Here is a 20,566-nt window from a genome sequence, read left to right as displayed (position 1 = left end):
TTCCCCCCCCCCCCCCCACCGGACACGGACGGTCCTATCCGAGCTCCCCCGTAACTCCGGGCCGGGGGTGGGGGGACGGCAGTTCCCGGTAAATGATGGCGATAACGGCGGAGCCCCGAAGCCGCACTGCGGCCCGGGCCGGCCCCCACTGAGGCGGGTGGCGGCAGCGCCAGCCCGGCGTTGGGAACGGCGGCGCGCAAAGCCGCAGGCGGTGTAAGGACCCGCTTTCCCGGTAGCGGCCGTCGCTCAAGGTAAACGCGGTAGTTTGTAAGGGGACCCCACAGCCGTTACCGGCGGCTCCCGCCGCCCGCGTGGGTAACGGACGGAGGTCGGTCAGGTCCCGCCGTGGCGGGAGGGAGCCCCCCCCGTCGGAGCCCAGCGCCTCCCGGGACGGCTCCCCGGGGAAAGGTCTGATGAGGGATGTGCGGAGAAAGAGGAGCGTGCGGGAAACCGAGACTGCCCGGTGTGTAAAAAAAAAAAAAAAAAAAAAAAAAAAGTCTTATCAAAGGGCGGCGATCCCTCCTTCCCTCCCATGTCCGCTACCAGAAAGACAAGAACGAGTGCACTTAGTTTGTAGCCAAAAAAAGACTTAAGGTTAAAAAGAAGGCAACCACCAAAATCCCCACGCTCTTTCTAACAGGCCCTAACGAACGATGCAGTTTATGGGGTCTCCATCACTCGGGAAACACCTGTCGTGAATGATCCTGGGTGTACCGAGAGGAGACACCGTATGCGCTTTTAAGACCCTTTTTTCACAGAACACAGTGATGTTAGAAATGCCGAGCATGGCAATCGCTGCAGTATCTGAGTGCCAGCCTCAAGTGCCTGCATTTAAGGTTATCTGCAACAGTAGCGTAGGAGGCAAACCCTCTTGCCAAAAGACATGAACAAGCAATACCAGCTGAGGCATGTTGCCACTTGAATAGCATCATTCTGCGCTTCATAGGAAGGGTTGATCCAACATGCCTGCATCTGTAGATCTCCTGCAGGCATTCCTTGGGGATCTTGTGAAGAACTAGATGAACCAGGCTGACTAATGCAGACAGTTTCATGGCAGCTCAGTTCTGTATATCATATTTAATGTCTTAGTCTGACACCCTCCCCCCCCTTCCCCAACAACTGGTTCATCACTCAGAACTCGTGTCTTCATTAATTATTCCAGATGTTTAGGGTTTTTTTTTTTACCTCTCTCCCCCATTAACTGCCCTGCTCTGACCTTGTATAAAATGATTTTGTAGGATTGCTAGAAGTTAAAAAAGCTAGTAGTTCTAGCCCTGTCCTTTAATACCTAGTAAATGTTTGCTGTAACATGGCTTAATCCTCTCTAGACCCAATCTCCCCTTATTTAATGGAAAGACTTAATGGTTATATCTCATTATGCAGTATTATAAACTTCTGAACTCCAAAGCCACTACAGCTAGGGGACACTCATGTTCTTGCTGCCACTTTTCTGACTTAAAAAAAAAAAAAAAAAAAAAAAAAAAAGATGTGCAGAGGACCCCATCAGCATATGTTTTTCTAAGCTGCAGTCACAGGAAGTACTGCTAGCTAGGCTACCATGCCAAGCCTTCCTTGCTTATGTAGCTTACGCAGGTCCCTGTACAAAAGAACCAAGCAGAGGAGGAAAATCAACGGTGGCAGGAACATGGTATTTTCCACCTGGTCTGGTTCCTTTTATAAGGTTAATCATCTGCTTTCAGTAGCACAACCCTCTAGAGAAACACTCCAGGTTTTTTTACTTTGCAGTGATAGTACTGTAAAGCTATAAATTAGTAACTGTTCTACAGTTTTAATCAATCATTTTATATCTGGATAATTGCTATTCTGCATCTCCAAGTTATTTTATTCTGATACTTTAATAATAAGCATATCTAGTCCATCAATCACAGTCACAGCAGTTGCAAGTCACATCAGAGACATCTGTAACACAATCAGTTTTCATTACAAGATGTATATGAACAGGAAGCCACACAGGGTTGTCATTAGCAGAGCTGTAAAGTCCTGCCTGCCATCATCATAGAGAAAAGAAGTGCTCTGCAGAGCTTCCTCTAACCAGCTCAGCTCTGTGACTTAACCAATGGACTGTACCACGCTATTATAAGGAAAATAATTCTACTACCTTATTCCCATTCCTTTCTCCTCATCTGTTCCTCTGTGACACTCCTTCAGTCCACACGTGGGGCATGTTCACAGTGCCCATTTAGTTTGACCTTCATTGCACCAGTCTCCTAAAAAGAAGTACAAGTAAGTCTTATTAATAAGGAAAGATCACCCTACTGCTAGGAAAGGCTAATCCAGTCCCTTGCATTAATGTCTTCCGGTATTTAAGACTCCCACTTAAGATTTCTTCAGTTGCAAAAATTGGCTCCCAGCACCACTGAAACCTAGCTCATCTATGCCCATGTAACTTTAGACTCAGCCTTATCATTTAATTACCATTTTTCAACAGAGTTCTGAGAGGACCTGACTAGACGCAGGCTAACAAGATAAGCTAATGCTCCATGTAGGCGTTCTCCTGAAATCCCTACATTTTCTAGTAATCCACAATATACATCCCAAATCCAGTTCTGGTGTTGCCAAGTCAGCACTGAGGTAGTCAGTGTTGTTTGAACATGCTGCGAGGACTGAGCAGCAATTGCAGTGTGTCAACATTACCTACTGCACCATTTTGAGTCAAAGCTGTAGTTTAGCAATCACGCTATTTGAAGAGGTTGTTACAGCATTCAGCCAGAGTGACCTCTATCTAACAAAGCATCTGGTGGTAATTTCACTAATGAGCAGAGTAAGCATCAACCCTCAACTAGATTTCATGCAGGTAAAAGCTTTGGGAGAGCAATGAGCTTGATGCAGCTTGCTGGCTATAAAACAGACAGGGAAAGAAGGGCAATTATTCACAACAGAGACTTCTGCCTCAAGAGCTTGTTCCTCAGTTTTGGCAACAAACAGGCTTAGAACTGAACAAATGTTACTATCCATTTTCTGTAAGAACTGGGATTCTTGCAGTGCTTTCCTTCTGTTATTTTGCATTATGATTAAATTTAAGTTAAGCAATTAACAGTAGTATTGCTCTTGAAGTAACTGCACCAGTGGGCATACAGCTAGTTAATTCACCAATTCCCTCACACTGGCAATTCGGAGTGCCCATGGGTGTAGACAAATGCAATACCGTGGTACTAGCCATCATGTATATTGACTTAAGTGTGCCCACAGGCACAAAACAAAATGCAATACAATAACTATTTGCTGCTCTAGGTTAAGTGTGCTCATGGGTACAAGCAAACTCAGTGTAATGATCAGCTGTTCACCCTCCCAAAAGCACTTGGGATGAAAAACAACATCAATGGGCATCTAAATATAACCTCATGATAAAAAAAACACACCACACAACTGTGAGTACTCAAAAACATGGAGTGCATTGGCCTATTTCTGATCATAGAGCAGTAAAAAGCAGGAGGATTTAATGAACGTTGCCATGTCGGTATAGTCAGAATCTGGCCTGATTTTGCCAATAATTAATAAATCCTACTTCTCACCCTTACTCGGTGGAACTCTCTTTTTTCAACATCAAGTTTCTCCTGCTTTATTCTGAGCGTAAGGAAGACGAACAGTTTCCCTGCTCTGGACATGAAACAAGCATTCTCTGCAGAAAAGCCTGACCAAATAGAAACATTAGATTCTCTGTGTTGCTTCTCATTCTAAACACATTTAGCAAGGAAAAAAAAAACCCCAAACCCACCACATTATCACTGTATCCCTAGGACTGTGCCCTTAAGTAGTCTGCATCCTTTTGATCAGCCTTACCCTACTCTTTCATACCTAAGCACAATCTTCTCGACCACATGCACTAAATAAAGCCCACCTCGAATGCAGTTGCCTGAAGGACCAGAACACCTTTCAGTTTATTTATTTCTCTTTGTAATTTAAAGCCATTTGAGCCTCTAATTAAGCAGATGCTATATCGTAGAAAAGGAGGCACTGTTCCCTGGAAGAACAATACCAGTAGTATTTCTTTTTTCCTAGCTACAACTGAAAATCCATTCACGCACAATAAAAGTAGTGTTTTACATACTTACTTTTTCCCTTTTTTCTTTGAAGGGGCTTTTACCACAATCACAGGGGCATTTACAAGAATTACTTCTTTCCCCTCCCCAGAAATACCTACCATAAATACAGCTTTCCATACACAAGGAAGTTACTAACATAAAAATTTACTGATACCTAGCAGTCTAGAAACAACTGCTAGAGAAAAGGTTCCCTTAAAGAAAATAAGCGGCTTCTACCCATGTAAAATACCTGGAACAATCACTTAGTCCATGGTTCTCATAATAATACTCCTCCTAATCCCCTTAGTTGAAACAGCATCTAAAACTTCATTATAGTGCCTGAAATATTTCAAGCAATTTTCCTATGATCCTATAAAGCCATAATTTCAATTACCTCATTTTTAATCCACCTGAGATGGCTTAGTCCTGTTTCTTAAAGGGGCAGAGTTTCCATGTTCCTTTTGGTTCATGTCCTTACGAACAGGTGATGTGTTTTTAATCTCTCAGCAAACACAATCAAAGTCAGCTTTTTTACATGCTTGGCTCTTCTAAAGACCCAGAAGGACTCAGTGCCCATCAGTCTAGGTGCCTTCAGCCTTAGCAGCTGTTTTGAAAAAAAACCTTTGTCCATATTTCCCTGATTGACACACTACAAAGAGTTGCTGCCGCTACTTGTTTTACCACCAGACACATGTTGAGTGTTAGTGGGACAAAACCAATCAGAATAGGCAATTAACTTATCTGAGAGTGATGCTGATTAGATTGCATGTCTTTGAAACAGCTGGAGTCAGCCATCCAGGTGTGGTGGTCTCCTGGCTGCTACTCAACAAACCCAGCCCCATCATGCATAAGGATCAGCCTGGGTGGGAGCTCTGTTAGGAACTAAAAATGTTTTGTAGTAATTGGAAACATAACAATGGTGACGAAAGGCCCCTCTGAGCTCCACAGCTACTGCTGGCAGTTGGGTGCTGACTACTACCTTTGTTTCTGAGCTGTGAACCAGGGTTCAAAGCGCAACAGTGCGTAGTATCTGACATCTCCAACTCTTGTTTGATTGGTACCTGTGGGAACTGTCAAATGTTTGCATCTTGTACACAGAGAATGCAAAATTATCTTCATTCTGTTTTGTTTGGCAGAGTCACATCAAACCATCTGCCAGTCACCTCCCTTGCCTTTCTGGACCATCCACAGCAGAGCCTGGGAAGAATTTCTGCCTGTGATTCTCAGAGGTATCTAGTCAGTTCCCAGAGCTAAGTTCCTGGTGAAGATGTGCCAGGCATCTTCCAAAGGAATTTGTTGCCTCTTACAGTGTACTGGAGCTGGGATTCAGAGACTTTTTTTGCTAGATCGTGTAGTAACTCCCAGCGTAGAAGAGCATGGACTTCCATCACCACAGATTGTCATAAACCAAAGGACAAAATTCACAGACTGGGAACTGTGCTAGAGATCTAGCTTCAAGTGTATAAAATTGCAAGTGTCTGTGTGTGACAGATCCTAAATATTGAACACAAACATTAGTATTTACACTGGAGGTTGGGAATAGACTCCTTCAAAGGCAAAGCCACAGGTGGCTTGGGCAAGATGTAGCAACTATCCCTGTAAGACTTAGGACAGTGTGAAGGATAACTTTGGCAGGATCTGTTCAAAAGCTGTTTTGTCTAGTTTTCCATCTTTGTTTTTTTCTTTTCTTTCCAGGAGTGGGCAGACAGTCTGGGGTAGGTTTTTTGCTGTTTTTGAACAATGCACACTGAAGCAGGAGCTCAAGTATAAGACAAAGACTGTTTTCAAAATGGTTAGGTTTTACTGCCTGGTGATATTTTTTTGAAGTACATTTACTGAAGATTTATGTAAAATCTATCTTTTGTCTACTTAAAATATGTCAAATGGATGTACAGGGCAAAATTTAATGCATATGGGTTTTCATTATTTTAAATCATTTGCAATATAAATGATTTACTATGACATCAGACATTTGTTCTTTGGCTGTCCACCATAAATTGAGGCCCACCCAAATTTCCACTCTTAGCTATATTTCTGCATTCCCTCCCCCAGTATCTATAATCTCAGTTCTGTGATTCTTCATGTAAATGACTTTCAACAAGGAAAGGAAGAGAACATATAATTTGCCTTAATACAGGTAATTTTGAAAGAGGAGCAAGACCTTTACATGAGAAATAGTTGACAGCCACGGAGAGAGGAGAACTAATGCTCAGAGAACAGAAAGTAATTCTTGATGAGAGTGGCGAGAGCTACTGATCAACCAGATGTGACCAAATGGACTTTTTGTGCAGTTGAAACTGCCAGAGGTGATAGACTTCTATCTTTCTCTTTCTGAATTTTTTCATGTCTTTTTATGCCCTTATATTTATAATGCAATTAATCCAACTCTGGCCAGTTAATGTTGTAGGCGACTGTTTGGAAAACTGAGGTATTAGGGTAGGTCAGGTTCCCCAAGGTCATTCTGAAAGTCCATGGTGAAAACACTAGTGACACCTGACACCCAGAATTGTGCTTTCATGACAGACTTTCTCCCAACAGCTATAAAAATCTTGAAACACTGAAGACTTTTTGAAAGACCGTGTGGAAAACTGCATTCATTATCATGTTTGCTGGTTGTCTTATGACAGTTAATGGGATACAGACCTTTGGACTCATCAATAGCCTATACTTGAAGCCTTCCCTGCTCGGTAGTTACTGAAAACTGTTACCCAATAGCTCTTCAGTGGCCTACACTACTGAACGCAGCCCAGTTTCTCATCCATGGATGTCATCTCAAAACCTACTAGGTCAACAGACCCTGCTGAGACTCTAATTTCTAGTCATGAAATTGAAAGACAGTTAAGTCTGAACCAAACGTTGTATTTTTGCAAACTTCCCCCACCCACACCACATAATCTGAGTCTTGACACAACTCCCTTCCCACTCTGTCAAAGGATTTCACTGTTTTCACAATTTCATGCATTATTGCTCATGCATGTACTTTTAAGAAAACCTCCCAAATTTGACATGCCTAAAGATTTGTAGCAATTCTGAGCAATATCATAAACTACAGCAACATCCTAAGGGGAGTCTTACTTCTGACATCCAGGCTATCTGTCCAATCCGATAGCTACAGTGTGTCTGACAATGCCCATTTATCTCTGTTTGCTGTCTTTCCCACAGTGCTAGTCCTAAACCAAACAACAGCACTGCCAACAATCTTAACCCTGAAACCAGGGCAGGGTTAGATGATGTGGTGGGCCTGCATGTGCTTGCCTTCATTCTAGCTTCCAGTGGCTCTACCACGATGAGATCCAATTGAGAAAAATCTCAGTGTAGTTCTGATTTATGTGCAAAAGTGCAGAGGAGAGCAGAAGCTTTTAGTATCTTGGGAAGTAGTTAAGAATTAAGGCCAAAGAAAGGACAGTCATGTCAATTACATCCTAAAAAAAGAAAACTTAAGTGAAAGTCTTGGCTCCTGAACTGTTTCTGGGCTGGCAGATGTTCACAGTTCTCTTGGCAGATACTGTAGAAAGCTAATGGGCCCATTTAGATCCCCTCCCTTACACAACGGCATCGGTTTTACAATTTTGAGGGAGGCCTGGTGGGGCTGTGAAATTTCAGCATTTTTCCTGAAATGAAATTAGGGAATGCATTTAATATTTTAAGATCTCTGATGATCTCTTGTCAGGAATCTCCGCTGAACCCGGCACTTGACTCCAGATGTGGTTGAGGGAAGAAAATCTCATGCGAAGTGCAAGGCTGACACCTGGAGGGGACTGCTGAGATGCAGCTAGGGGAGTCTGGAGGAGTTAGGGATTCTGCAACACAAGAGGTTGGGTTAGGAAAGTCCAGAGGCAGTGGCAAGATCCCAGGTTTTGGAACTGCTCTTTTCTAGTGAAGAGGTGCTTTAGATATTCTTCCTTCTTCCCTTTTCCAACAATAAAGCAAAATGCAGATTTCTACTTCATATTTGCCATGTCTATTTTTAGGAGTGGAGAAGAACATAGAAGCAAACTCTGTGTCATCTAGTTATTCATTTCTTCCATGTTCAGGAATATTTGGATCAAAACTTACCTTGCTCAATAAGCTGCTACAAATAATGCAAGGTTATTTTTTCAGCCAGTTAGTCTAATGTATTTGAGTTGCTGTATATCAGACTTCCTGCTGCTTTACCATTTGTGTAACTCTGTGCTGTGAGTTTCTGGAGTACAGACTTGCAGGGCAATTCCTACTGTCAAAGCTGCAGCTGGAAGATTTAGCATTAGGTAGAGCTTGCTCTTTTCATGTCTGACTCTGCCAGCACCCATGGTAAGGCTTTTCTTGAAGCTGATCCTAATCAAGGAATGCAAGGCAGCTTCTGGGACAAAGTCTTCATGCTTTTGGAAGCTTGCTTTCCAGCCTGGCAATCACCCATTCATAGCACTTACTCAAACCTTTCAGTAATCTCTCTTCTCTTCCAGGAATTGTCTCAGTATTTGTGAATACTGGTTTTGCTTGATCTAAGTTTAGAATATGTTAATAACTGAGTTATTTACTGTGCTGGCATTACCATACACTGAGTATCTCATGAACCCAAAGATAAGATGTCCGTTACATCTCCTTAATTCTTTTTGTCATTGCCAGTGTGGCTCCAATCGTCGTAAACTTTGCTTAGCAGTGAATAGTTGTTTATGGAAATGAAAAAAACCCCAAACCAACAAAAAGCCCAACAACCAACAGTTATTTTCAGAATTCTTATATGCAATTCTACTAATCCACCTGCAGTACACCTCCCCAGGTCTCCATATGTCTTCACTGGTGTACCTCAATACTGACTGACTGCATGTCTTTCCCTTCTAGCCTTGACTCCTCTAAAATATCACCAATATTCAGTTCATCCTGATGAGCATACTAAACTACTCCATACATTCCCTACCCAGACCAGCTTAATGGGTAAGCCATGAAAATACTTGCTTCAGTCTGGGGAGTAGAAGTGAGGCATGTTGCCAACTTCAGTAGCAGCACAAGACATTCAGTCTTCTTTTCAGCCCAGAGACCTGGGAAGTCTAAATGCCATCTCTGTGGCTACTGTTTCTTCAGCGCTTCTCGTTAACTGTGGCATGACTCTAAAGAGGCAGTAACATTTTCCCCCCTCCTCCACCTCAACAATTCTGCCAGCGCTGGATTGTCAGTTATGCTGAATTATACTGGATCATTTGTGGTTTTTCAGTGATGTAGACAAATACCAACTCAAGATCAAGGGTGAACCCTGGCCACTAAACTTGCTTCACTTGTGACTCATTCCAGACTTAAAACCTGGCTCTCGCTGACATTTTATTAACCCAATTTGTCATCCTCCTAACCCCCATTATCCAACCCAGGCAGATTATTTACTTTGAAAAGATGTGTAGATAGCTTCCATGCGAATCATAAGTAGATCCAGGTGCCATAGCTAGATTCCAGAGGGAGCTATAGTCATAAGATACATGTGCTAGCAAAATAACTTCTGTCCTAGATGCTTCAAAACTCAGTGACATTCTCCTTGTTTAGATGTTGTCTGGACTCCCATTCTTGCAAAGCAGCCTGGCACCAATATGGTAAAGTGCCTAAGTACATGCCTTCAGGCCTGTGCATGGTCCCAAAGAGATCAACAAAAGTAAATTTAAGCATATACTTAAAGTTAAGCACATGCAAAAATATACTCTTGCTTTGGAGTCAGAATCTGTGACTACTCCCTCCTAAGGAACTCCCTTTGAATCTTTGCATTTATCCCAAAATAAAGCACTCAAGTCAAGAATCAGCTTGCTGCCTTCCAGAGTATTCATCGTTTCCAGTTTGCAAGCTTCAGGAGAGAAATCCAGGAAGCATCAATAAATCCACTTTGACAGCAGAGTAAAGAGCTGCAAAAGGAGTAACCTGTCAGGGTAATGTGACTTAATTTCTCAGAGAAAGATCCTTTTTATAGATGAAATAAGAATTCCAGCCAAGTCACATAGCAAGAAGTGTCACACTTGATTTTCTCTCAGTAGGACAAAAAATAAATAAAAAGAAGGCAACGTAAATGACATGGTTTTACATTTAGCAAGGTAAGTAATAACATAAACTGAGAATAATAACATACACTGAGAATCTATGCACAGCAACCTGAGCATGACAAAGGTATGTGTTCCCACATAAACATTCATTTAATCTACACATTTTTACTTGGACAAAACAAAGGTTATGTTCTAGGGAGTTTAAAGATTGATTCACAGATTGGACATGAGGGGGCAGTCTTACCTGCAGTTTATTGATGGCAAAACTCGGCTGTGGAATATCGAGGCAGGGTTATTACAGGCAGTTTGGTTTGGCCTCCCAAGTTGCAATGTCAAGATCTGGAGCTTTGCCCCTTTCTAAACAAGGGACCCATCCAGGCTTTTCAGATTTCCTTATTCAAAGGGTGAGCACTGTCCCTTTAAATAAGCACAGAGATCTCAGTCCGAATGGGGAATGAAGCCCAGGCTACCAACAGTTATGAAACCTCCCTTTTAGAGCTTGCAGGCTTAGGGGCCGCTGCTACACTCTGAGGTTAATAATCAGTTTTAATATTCACTTAGGGGGCTGTAAAAAAAGAATGAAAATTTCCTAATTTGAAAATGGACTTGATTGGCAGCTTTATTATCTCTGTAAGGTGCGTGGCATTCCACACAATCAAGTCGTTTTTTTAAATAATCTCACTGCTTAAGTCGTACATGCTGCTAATTGCATTTTAATAAGTCTCTTTAAAATCTTTCCATATTTTTTAATATCCTAATATTAGATAAGTGATTGCTGGGGACACTGGAGGGCACTGAAGTTTATAGAAAGAGGAACACTATAATGAAGCTTTATTGGGATGGCATCACCAAACAATTGCTGTGATAGCAACACTCCCAAGCTTGGAAAAGTGCCAGCATTCCCCCCCCTGGAACTGACTCAGACACTAGCCTCTCTGGCTCAGGACTGACGCAGAAAATGGATGCTTTCTGGCTCATAAAATGGCCTCTTTCCGGCTTGGAAATGACAGAGGAACTGTCCACTTCTGATTTGGAAAGGACTTGGGAACTGGTCTTTCTCCATTGAACAATGACTTTGAATCGCACCTTTTTTTTCCTTGATTCTGACTTGAAACTATAAAAGTGGTTTTTTAAATTTGGCCAGGACTAGACAGAAAGAAGAAAGATGATTTTACCAGCTCTATACAATAGCAGAGTTTGTTAAAGGCTTCAGTGGGAATTAGAAAACCAAGGCTGCAAGTAGAATAGATGATCTTTCCATCTCAAAGATCAAACCCAGTTAAGATGAGAGTGTATTTGGAAAAAAACGTACTATGGTGTGGGGTTATTAAGTATCTATAACTTACACAGAAGACATGGAGCATTATCCAAGAATACAAATAGCAATCCAGACTTACTCACTCTAAAATTAAAAAAAACAACAACAAAAACACCACAAAAACCTCAAACGACAGTGGGACTGAACCGACAAACTCCAAATTCAAGCACCCCGAACTACAGAGAATTTCAAACTTGGATTCAAGCTGGATCCTGCATGTGCATCCACAGGGTCAGCTACTTGCAGCAGTTACAAGCCAGTGGTGCAAGAAGGTGCCCCACATTTCATGTGCAGAGTCCAACATTTTCTGTTGGAAGTCTGCCTTTAGATTCACTGCTGTGGTCCCTATATATTTCAGTTGTGTTTCTCCAAGTTATGACTGTTGGGCAACTAATGTGACTTTGAGTGTAATTTAACAGCATCATCCATGGTGGGGTGGGAAGGGAAAATATAATGCCAAATTAGTGTGTAACTGGCTTCTAGGGAACTTGACTGGGATAAAGGGATGGTTTTTCTTCCAAAACAGAATGACAATGCCAAATCTTACATTATATTGCATTTTGTCCTCTGCAATTCCTGTATTGGGATCTGAGATCAGAAAGTTATTTTGAGAACAATAGTGACTTTAATGTATTGCCTGCTCTTAAATGTTTTTTTTTCCTAAGTCTCCTCTTCTTCTGAAATCATACTATAATAAATCGCAATGTCAGCTTTGCTTTAAAAAAAAATCAAGCTTCTACCAGTTCACTATTAGTAAAGAAAATCAGAAAAAATGTTATATCTTCTTAAAGATTCAAAACCTAGGAAGCAAATACAGACAATCCATAACTGATTTTTTTTTTTTTCCTTTCAAGTCTCATAATATTTAAGTAAAGTTGTTTTTTGGAATCCAACTATGAGTTTTAATACTTGAAATGGGCAATACTAATATAAACATCTTGCATTAGTTTGTTTGAAAGTGAGCCATTTTCTGACTAACTGAAGATCTGTTTGTCTATCCATGTGTTTCTTCTGTACATCATCAGAGAATCCTTGGACTCAGTCCATCGTATCTTTAGGTCTGATCTTATTCCCACTGAAATCCAAAGGAGTTCTGCCACTAACTCCCACTTAAAAATGGGTCAAGCCCAATTTTACCGTATTGTATGAATAAGAATAGTTTGCCTATTAATACTAAATTTTTTATTACTAGTTGTGTATCTTCCTGATTTTAAGGTATATGAGATGCCACTGTAAAGAAACCAATGTCTCTGACATTAGCCACGAGATAGAAAAGAGTTGTCAGTTTACAAAATTTCCTGTCTTCCTCTCCTCTTCTCCTTTTTTTTTCCTTCTGAAAATAAGAGCAGAAGGTCTTGTTTCGCACTGACAGGCTGGGAGGCACATGTTCAGCGAACTTCTGCACAGGAAGTAAATGTCCAGGTCATATTTATCCCTTTTCATGTGGTTCTTTTAATCCCCCAGATTGGGTTTCAGAAGAGTTTTACAGTTTCAGTTTTACAAAGCAAACCTTCCTTTAATGTTGGCATTTTAAAGAAAAAGCTTCAGTCAAAACATGTGTGTTTTACATCAGCCAGATGTGACGTTTGGGGGAGCAGGCCACAATGTGGCAGCCAGCTCTGCTGCAAGAGCTGGCTGGGTTGGTGTTGGACATTGAATGGGAGCTACTGGTCCCAGGCTGGGGATCAGCCTCTTGGCTCTCTCACCCAGTACAAATAATTAATAATAATAACAACAACAACAATATTAATAATAATAATAATACAATGTCCCCGAGCAAATTAAAGATCAGAGCATGGCCAGCATTGCTATGACTTGTATCCCAGTAACCCATGGACACATTAGAGCACAGCCCTGTTGCACACAGACCTGTACACCCAAAAATATGTTCTTGCCTAAAAACAGTTATGTTAAAGTGAAGTAAGAGGTGTTAAAAGCAGCAGAGGCACACAACAGGTCCAGCACTGCACCAACAGTAGCTACTCCAAAAATAAAACCTGTCTCTGCATAACTTCTATTGAACATCACTATCCCTGTAACCTGCTGTTTCCAGGACCTCATTTTTGTCATTTTAATTGAAAAATAAACAAACAATGAAACACACTCAGAAATCTGTTACATTTCCCCAGGCCTTACCAGATGGCTATGTCAGGTGGGGCAGGTCCTGTTTTCAGCTGTCCTCTCTAAATTGTGGCCAGCTGTGACAGGGTGGGGGCTTTTCTTCTACCTTCAAAAGCACTTCCTGGCAGTATTGCCTCAGTATGGTTGGAGTTTATACCAAAGAGATGGTTTTCAGTAGCTAGTGCTGGGTCAGGGCTGCCTGAGGGCCTCTGTCTGTGTGAGGCTGAGGTGCCTGTTTAGGGGGCCCCCTAGGCAGCCATTTTCCCTCCATTTTTGCTAGTTCAGCAGGCAGCTACTGGTGCCACAGCACAAGCAAGTGATGATCTGCCGTGGGTGCCTTGCCTCGTTGTCCACACAGCAGTACCTTGTCATGTATATGGTGCCATGCTGGCACCTCAGTAAGTCTGGAATGGGGCACCCTTTCCCCTGGCTGCCATTTTGTTACTGTCACAGCCCTCTGAGTGGTTCCTCAAGGATTGTTGCTGCTCTGGACCGAGGCAGTTAAGGAAGAACTGAGGAAGAACTGAGAAATCCTAGGCCTGAAAACTCATTTTATCAGTGTGTGGCCTCCAGACCCCTCAGACAATGGATGCCTTGCCTCCCCTGCACCGTTTCCTCTTCACCTTTCCTTGGGTGGAAGGCCCCTGAGGGAGCACCTTCCGGAGACAGCCTGTGCGAAGCCCACCACAGTGTCACTTTGGGACAGTCTGAGGAGAGACTTCTTCCAGAAACTCTACTGCTGGTGTCATACCACATCTGGTGACATCTGGGACAGACTTAGGGAAGATTAACTGCTGCCAAGGACCTGCCTGTGTGGCACAGGCAGCCATTGGGGTGTCCTGAGGAAGCAGCTCTGTGCCTCAGCTCCTGCACCAGCAACGGGTGAGTATTTGCTCTATTTCCAAAAAAAATACATCCTCGCTTAAGTACCTTTTCTTGATCAGTAAGCTGGAAGGCTGGCTTTTGAATCCTCTGAAATAACAGCTGTGGTCTCTTGAGTTGACACCATTAATTTTTTCCTTTAAGTTTTGTGTCAATCCAAGGTCACTGGCCTCCAGGCCTGGGCTCTGCATTGATCTCCTTGAGTGATATAAATAGGTTTTCAACAGAGTTGCCTGCTTTCCTGACGGTAGCTAGGTATAGATTTTGTCTTTACTGTGGCTAAATGGTATGGTCAGATGGCTTGCAGTAAATTTGGCAGTGGGTTAATTTAATGTCCTGGAGTCTATGTGACTGGATGGAGTTGGACTGGAGTATGTTGTTTCTCTGGAGTGAATCTGAAGGAGGTATATATTATAAGCTATCCTGTACAATATATCTCTTTATAATATGCTTGAGAAGAGCCTATAAAACAGGCTTATTCCTTCATGAGGAGTGGGGTTGAGCAGGATGGTGTTTGGGCATTGGGATTACCTGGATGGTGTACTGGGCTGGAACAACTGGCTGCTTCTTCCTGGGAGCAGGTGAAATGCCATAAAGGCAAGGAAACGTGGGTAAATTATATGCTTTGACTGGATTAGTATAAGCTTTTTGGACTGACCATGCCAAGGCTGAAATGTCTTTTAGAGGGTTTAGCAGGTACTTTATTTGGTGGAAACAGATTTTGCTCTCAGAGTTGGTTGGATTTGTGTAAGCGTGCTACAGTTTCTTACTCAACACATGTGTCCCCATTTCTCTTTGGCTGGTAAGTGTCTTGACAGATAACACAAATAAATATAAACATATGTAGCTGTGTTTTTTTCTTTTGAAGTGTGTGAGTATCGAGAACCTGATTGTTATTTATCCTTGGCTTGTTCCTCTTATCCCCACTCCAGGTTTTTCCATCTTGTTAATTGACATTGTTGCTATCAGGTTCTGTGCAGAATTTTTTAAGGCCCTCTGACAGAAGTTAAACTTGAGCTGATACAAGTGGCAGGTTTTTGTGAAGCTATTTTTTGGAAGAACCAATTACCAGCAGTTTCCTCTGCTATCACTTGTATGTATAGCTCTTTACCACCTCTGTAAATTGGTCCTGAAAATAAGGAACAGCAGACTACACTTTTCCTGACATCATCCTGTTAAAGCTAGAGCATTCACTGTGGGTAACTGGATTAACATCTGACCATATTCTTGGCTGAAAACTACTCTATCAGGTGAAAGAAAAAAACCAAAAATGTTATGATAGGAAATAGCATAATGCACAACAAACATTGACTCCCTTTTCAGACCACTTGCTACTTATGCAGTAGGAAGGCAGCCACAGTGTGACTGACCAATGTAGGAAGAAGGGAAGGTGGCTTTCCCTCATGCCTTCAGATCACAAAATTCATATGACTAGGAGGAAAGTCTAGTGGATGTGGCAGAAATCTAGGAAATAAAGGATTAGTCCTGACTTTACCACATATTCTCTATGTGACTGGGTCCATTTCATTCAATTTGCCATTTGCCTTGCTTTCCTGTGCAACAATCCTATGATGCAGAGAGGTAATAGAAAAAAAATCCATCAGCAGCTGTGAGGCACTCGGCTGCTGTGGTCAGATAAGTACCACAGTGAAGGAAACTCCTCTAAGTATCTATTAAGGACAGCACTTCACAGGGCTATTGCCCCTTCTATCCAAGGTGCATGAAGCATTCCATCAATGCTACTCATACTCCTTCAATACCCCTGAGAAGCAACGCATTATAAATCCCATTTTACAGATGGGCGAACTGACTTTTCCCCAAGTCCCAGAGTGGTTCAGTGACAGAGCTGGGAATTGAACCATTAGACATTTTCCTCTTCATGACAGCTCTGTACAATCCCAGGACTCATTTATTTTCCCTATTAAAAAAGAAGTAAACAAGTATTTTCTTTCTGAGACCCGCTGAGGATGGGGGATTGGGGAAAAAATGGAAGTAAAATTAAAAATAAAATGACATAATTCCCCACTGGCCCTGAGTTGTCCAGTCTCCTTTACATTCACACTTCTCTTTGTTATGTTTCCTTGAAGTTGAACCTCCCTAGAGAAGGGAACCTCAGAGTTTCTGGTGCTGGGGAAGAAATGCTTCAAGAAAAAGAAAAATAATCGCAGCTGCAATGTTAAAAATAAGAAGCTAATCAAAGGCAGCCCATGTGGGCGCCACTTTCATCTCTCATCTTCAAAGAGGTGCAAACAAACATTGTCGGCGTGCCAAGCAGCAGCCTCAGCGGCTGATGATCCCATTACTCCTCCAGCGTCCACCCTCCCCTTCCATGCTGCTGAGCCTGTAGGCATGGGACTCCAGGATCACTGCCAAGGTGGGAACCTCTAGTCACCAGAGGAGAAGCCACATATGGAATTCCTCTGTGGATCCAAATTATTTCATAACAAACATACTTGTGCCCCATAGATCATTCGTTGTACTATTGCCTTTAGAGCCTTTCTAGTAACAATAATAGCACCTCTCATTCCCTAAGATGCTGAAAAGTCTCTAGATCAGAGGTTTTGTTCTGGTGTTTTGTGGGGTTTTGTTTTCTGAAGATTTGGTTATTTTTAAAAATAATATCCAGGCTCTGATGAAATCCAGATGTACTTAGTGCAGTAGAAGAGTGTGAGTTAGTAGTTAAAGTGGTGGCACCTAGGGAATTTGCAGTACTGGTTCTTCTCCCAACACACTTGAGAACTTGCCTTGAAGTCAATGTAGCTAATGTATTTGTGCCTCAGTTTACCTGAGTTTACTTGCCTTGACATAAGCCTGGCTGTATCTGCATGCCTTAATGCAGTCCATGTAATAATAAGCTAACTAGCTCTGAACAAGCCAGTTAAAGTACCAAACCCAACGTATGGTGTGATGCTCTGCCTGCACTAATAGAACTTAATTCATGGCAGAGTCATCTTAAGTGTGGCAATACTGCTACATTGCTCCTACTTCCAGAATGAGATCCTGCAAAGAAAAATTGAGTCTTTGTATATGTATTTTATGGTGCAACACAGGGTAATCTCCCTCTGATTAAGAGGCCAAAGGATAAAGAAGGTAAGGAGACTGAACTCTTTTCCCCAATACTGAGATTTTCAGTGGATGAGTGAGAGTGAAAAAAGATAATTTGTTCTGTTTATATTTCCCTGCCTTGTTCAGAGCATGAGTGAAACATTGCTCATGGATACCGACCACCTACAGAGAGAAACGGTGTTGTTTCATGGGTAATGTGTGGGATGAGGAAGCGAGAGACCCATTTGACTCCTGGGTTCTGCCACTGCTCTTGCGAGAACTCTTAGACTATTTCACCAGCTGCAACCCCCTGAAGTTTTAGATAAATGGCTTTGAAAGCCGTAGATTAAAAGAACTAGCTATTATTTCTTGCAACTAAACTGCATCTTGATGCTGCTAGAATCTTGGCAGAGAAGATGCCTTTACCGCCTTGTACCTGTCTTGGGCTTTCCTGCTCTGTTAACCTCATGAGCAACATTACGGTAGCTGCAAGAACAGTTCACTGGTGCGGTCATCCACCCACAGAAGCTCTGTGGGGCCTGCCCTGTGTTCACAAGGAAAGACTGGGAGATGGAGGGGAGGGAGTAGAATTGGATCCAGTTTATCATAATGAGGAAAGCCTGTCCCAGCCAGGGAAGGATTCAATTAGGAGGCCGGAGGAATATCGATGATACAGGGAGGGCACCAGGACATCTGGGGCTGCCACTGCTAGCAAGAATAAAGGTGCTTTGCATAAGAACAGGATGCAATCGTAAGGGAAGAGAAATCTGCTCCCAAGTAGCACTGATTCCCCCTCCCCTCTACAGTGCACAACAAGGTACAGATTAGACCATTACACCCAGGGGAAGCCACAGAGTCGCACTCTCTTTTTCATGGACAGTAGCAGGAAATCGGTGGATTGGAACCAAATGAGAAGCCTGACTCAAAACAGATGTGACCCCAGGGAGATCAGAAATGCAGAGATGTTTTTGCTTTGACATATCCGCCAGTGTTGAGGGTGGGGGAAGGCAGAGGGTGGCAGCAGCCGATTAGATGCTGCTGGATTATATCATGCTGGTAACAGGCTGGCTGGGTTTCAACACAGAAAAATTATAGGAGACTATTCTACTGCTACATAGTAAAAATCATGAATGTATCCCAAATTTTAGCTGGTTAATCACCTGCTTCAGCAGCAAGACTTTGATCTGGGACCTTCACAGCCACACTCCTTGAGTTAACCACATCTGTAAGCTACAGCCTCTCATGTGATCAAGCACTGCTGACCAAAGGTACATTCTATTTCCATTCCATTCAGCCTACTTCATAAAATAATTTGATTCTTTGGATGGGGCAACAGGGGAAAATTAAAGCACAGAACTATGGTGACATGTGCTGTGAAGTCCATTTTAAGTACCAACACCAAAAACACCACTCTGTGGATGGATTTTAGCTTAGCTCTTCTGTGTCCATTTATGACCCCTTGCTTAATGGTAATTTATTTTCAAGCCTCAGGAGACAGTGATGAGAATAGAATTGAACTGGGTGGACATTTTGCTTAGATGCAGGTGTGGAGTCCTATGATTAGGTGAGATTTTTTTTTCTTACTTGCATGAGTCAAAGGCAAGTTCTGATATCAATAGTCTCCAAAGGAAGTCGGAAATTCTATCACTGTAAAGGCTCTGAAGTCAAGTCAGTACAAAGTAATCCAATGTATTAATTCATTTTCAGATCTCATGATTATAAAAGCCTGATGCGTGAGTTTTTTGCTTATTTGATTCTGGTAATAATGAAATGAAATGACGGGAAATCAGTTGTTCCCCTGGCACTCTCACTCTGTCTCTTCCTTCATCCTCTCTGTCTAAACAAAAAGTCCAGAATTAACTTCAGTTGGCATTAAATTCTTTCAGAGGTCTTGAAGACAGTGATCAGTGTGTCCTTTATTTTGTGTCAGGCCACAGGACATTTGTAATGGAAAGGCAAAATCCCTTTTCGCTGTTTGCTTCCCTGCTGCTGCCTTAGATGGAACAGTTAGTTGGTGAATTATCCTGGGAGAGGAAGAACCTGAAGGAAACCAGTGTGTTTCACAAGGAACCACTAAGTCATGGAGGCCTTCTCTTGGTCCAATACCAGCAGACTGTTGTTCCTTAGGGGACTGCCTACCCTCATGCAAATACTATTGTCAGATTTCATCTGTTAATTATGAATATTTGGGTGAAGCTGTTGCTCTTGTACTGTTCTTAGGGAGCCTGCACTTAGTGTCGGCTGAAATCCGTCATTTTTTTTCTGCTGACTTTTGTAGACTTTGGGACAGGAGGTTTCTGCTTAGTCTAGAAAATAATTCTGTCCTATCTGCCCCACCAGCTGGAGGGGCTGGCAAATCAAGAAGGGCTTATCAATAAGTACAGGAAGAAGCCAAATCCTTTCTTGCTTTGTGCCATCTAAACAGCAGACACTTGAAGGACAAATGTTCCACTGTTTTGACTGGGTAGAATTTTGCACTCTTTTAGCATGGGTGTGTAAATGTGAAGTTTAGGGGAAGAAATTGGGCAGACTGGAATTGGATGAACTGGAAAGAACCCTGTGTCTGCCTGCAGAATGTTGCTGGCGTCAGAATGAACCTAGTCATCATCCAGGAGGAGTCTGAGATGCAGCGAATATGGACCTAATGATACAACAGGAGCATGTTGCTGGAGACCCTGTCAGCACTCTCATGCTTTACAACTATATCTGACCCCTCCTGGGGATGGAGGGTGAGTTTCTGGTTTACATTAGCCCAGATGAGATGCAGTGTTGACAGGACTCAGCAAGGTTTGCAGTGGAGTTTTGCTAGCTGGCCACCCCAAGCAGTAACAGAGCCACATACGGAAGACTGTTGCCAACTGAGTACCTTATAAAGCAGGCCAAGGGTGAAGCTTTTCGAATGATGGAGCAGAATCCATGGTCCCAGATCTCCTCCTCCCCCTTCCCAGACACTTCAATGATTGTAGCCCACAAAACCAAGATAGCTGTCAAAGAACAAGCTGGATTTCATTTTGCTGCTGGTGGTGTCTGCATGGTGTTTAGTACAGAAAATTCATTCTCCAGTGTGAAGGGCAGAAAGTCCCCAGTTTGTTGTCAGTCTCAAAAGGAATGACTTTATAGGCATAGGAGTCACAGAAATTCCTATTCGCAACAGAGAATAC

At 42.4% G+C, this 20,566-nt stretch overlaps 1 long non-coding RNA gene across 1 annotated transcript; it reads left to right on the top strand.

Moving 5' to 3' along the window:
* The first annotated feature begins 13 nt into the window (after positions 1-13).
* On the top strand, positions 14-8,260 carry LOC126042893 (uncharacterized). Its single transcript, XR_007507305.1, has 3 exons — positions 14-251; positions 5,180-5,272; positions 5,739-8,260. It is a non-coding gene; the product is annotated as an uncharacterized LOC126042893 (long non-coding RNA).
* Positions 8,261-20,566: the final 12,306 nt, after the last annotated feature.

Source organism: Accipiter gentilis, chromosome 1 (assembly GCF_929443795.1).
Source record: "Accipiter gentilis chromosome 1, bAccGen1.1, whole genome shotgun sequence".
Taxonomy (NCBI): domain Eukaryota; kingdom Metazoa; phylum Chordata; class Aves; order Accipitriformes; family Accipitridae; genus Astur; species Astur gentilis.
The sequence above is the reverse complement of the archived record's forward strand: the minus strand, read 5'-3'. Positions and strand labels throughout refer to the sequence as shown.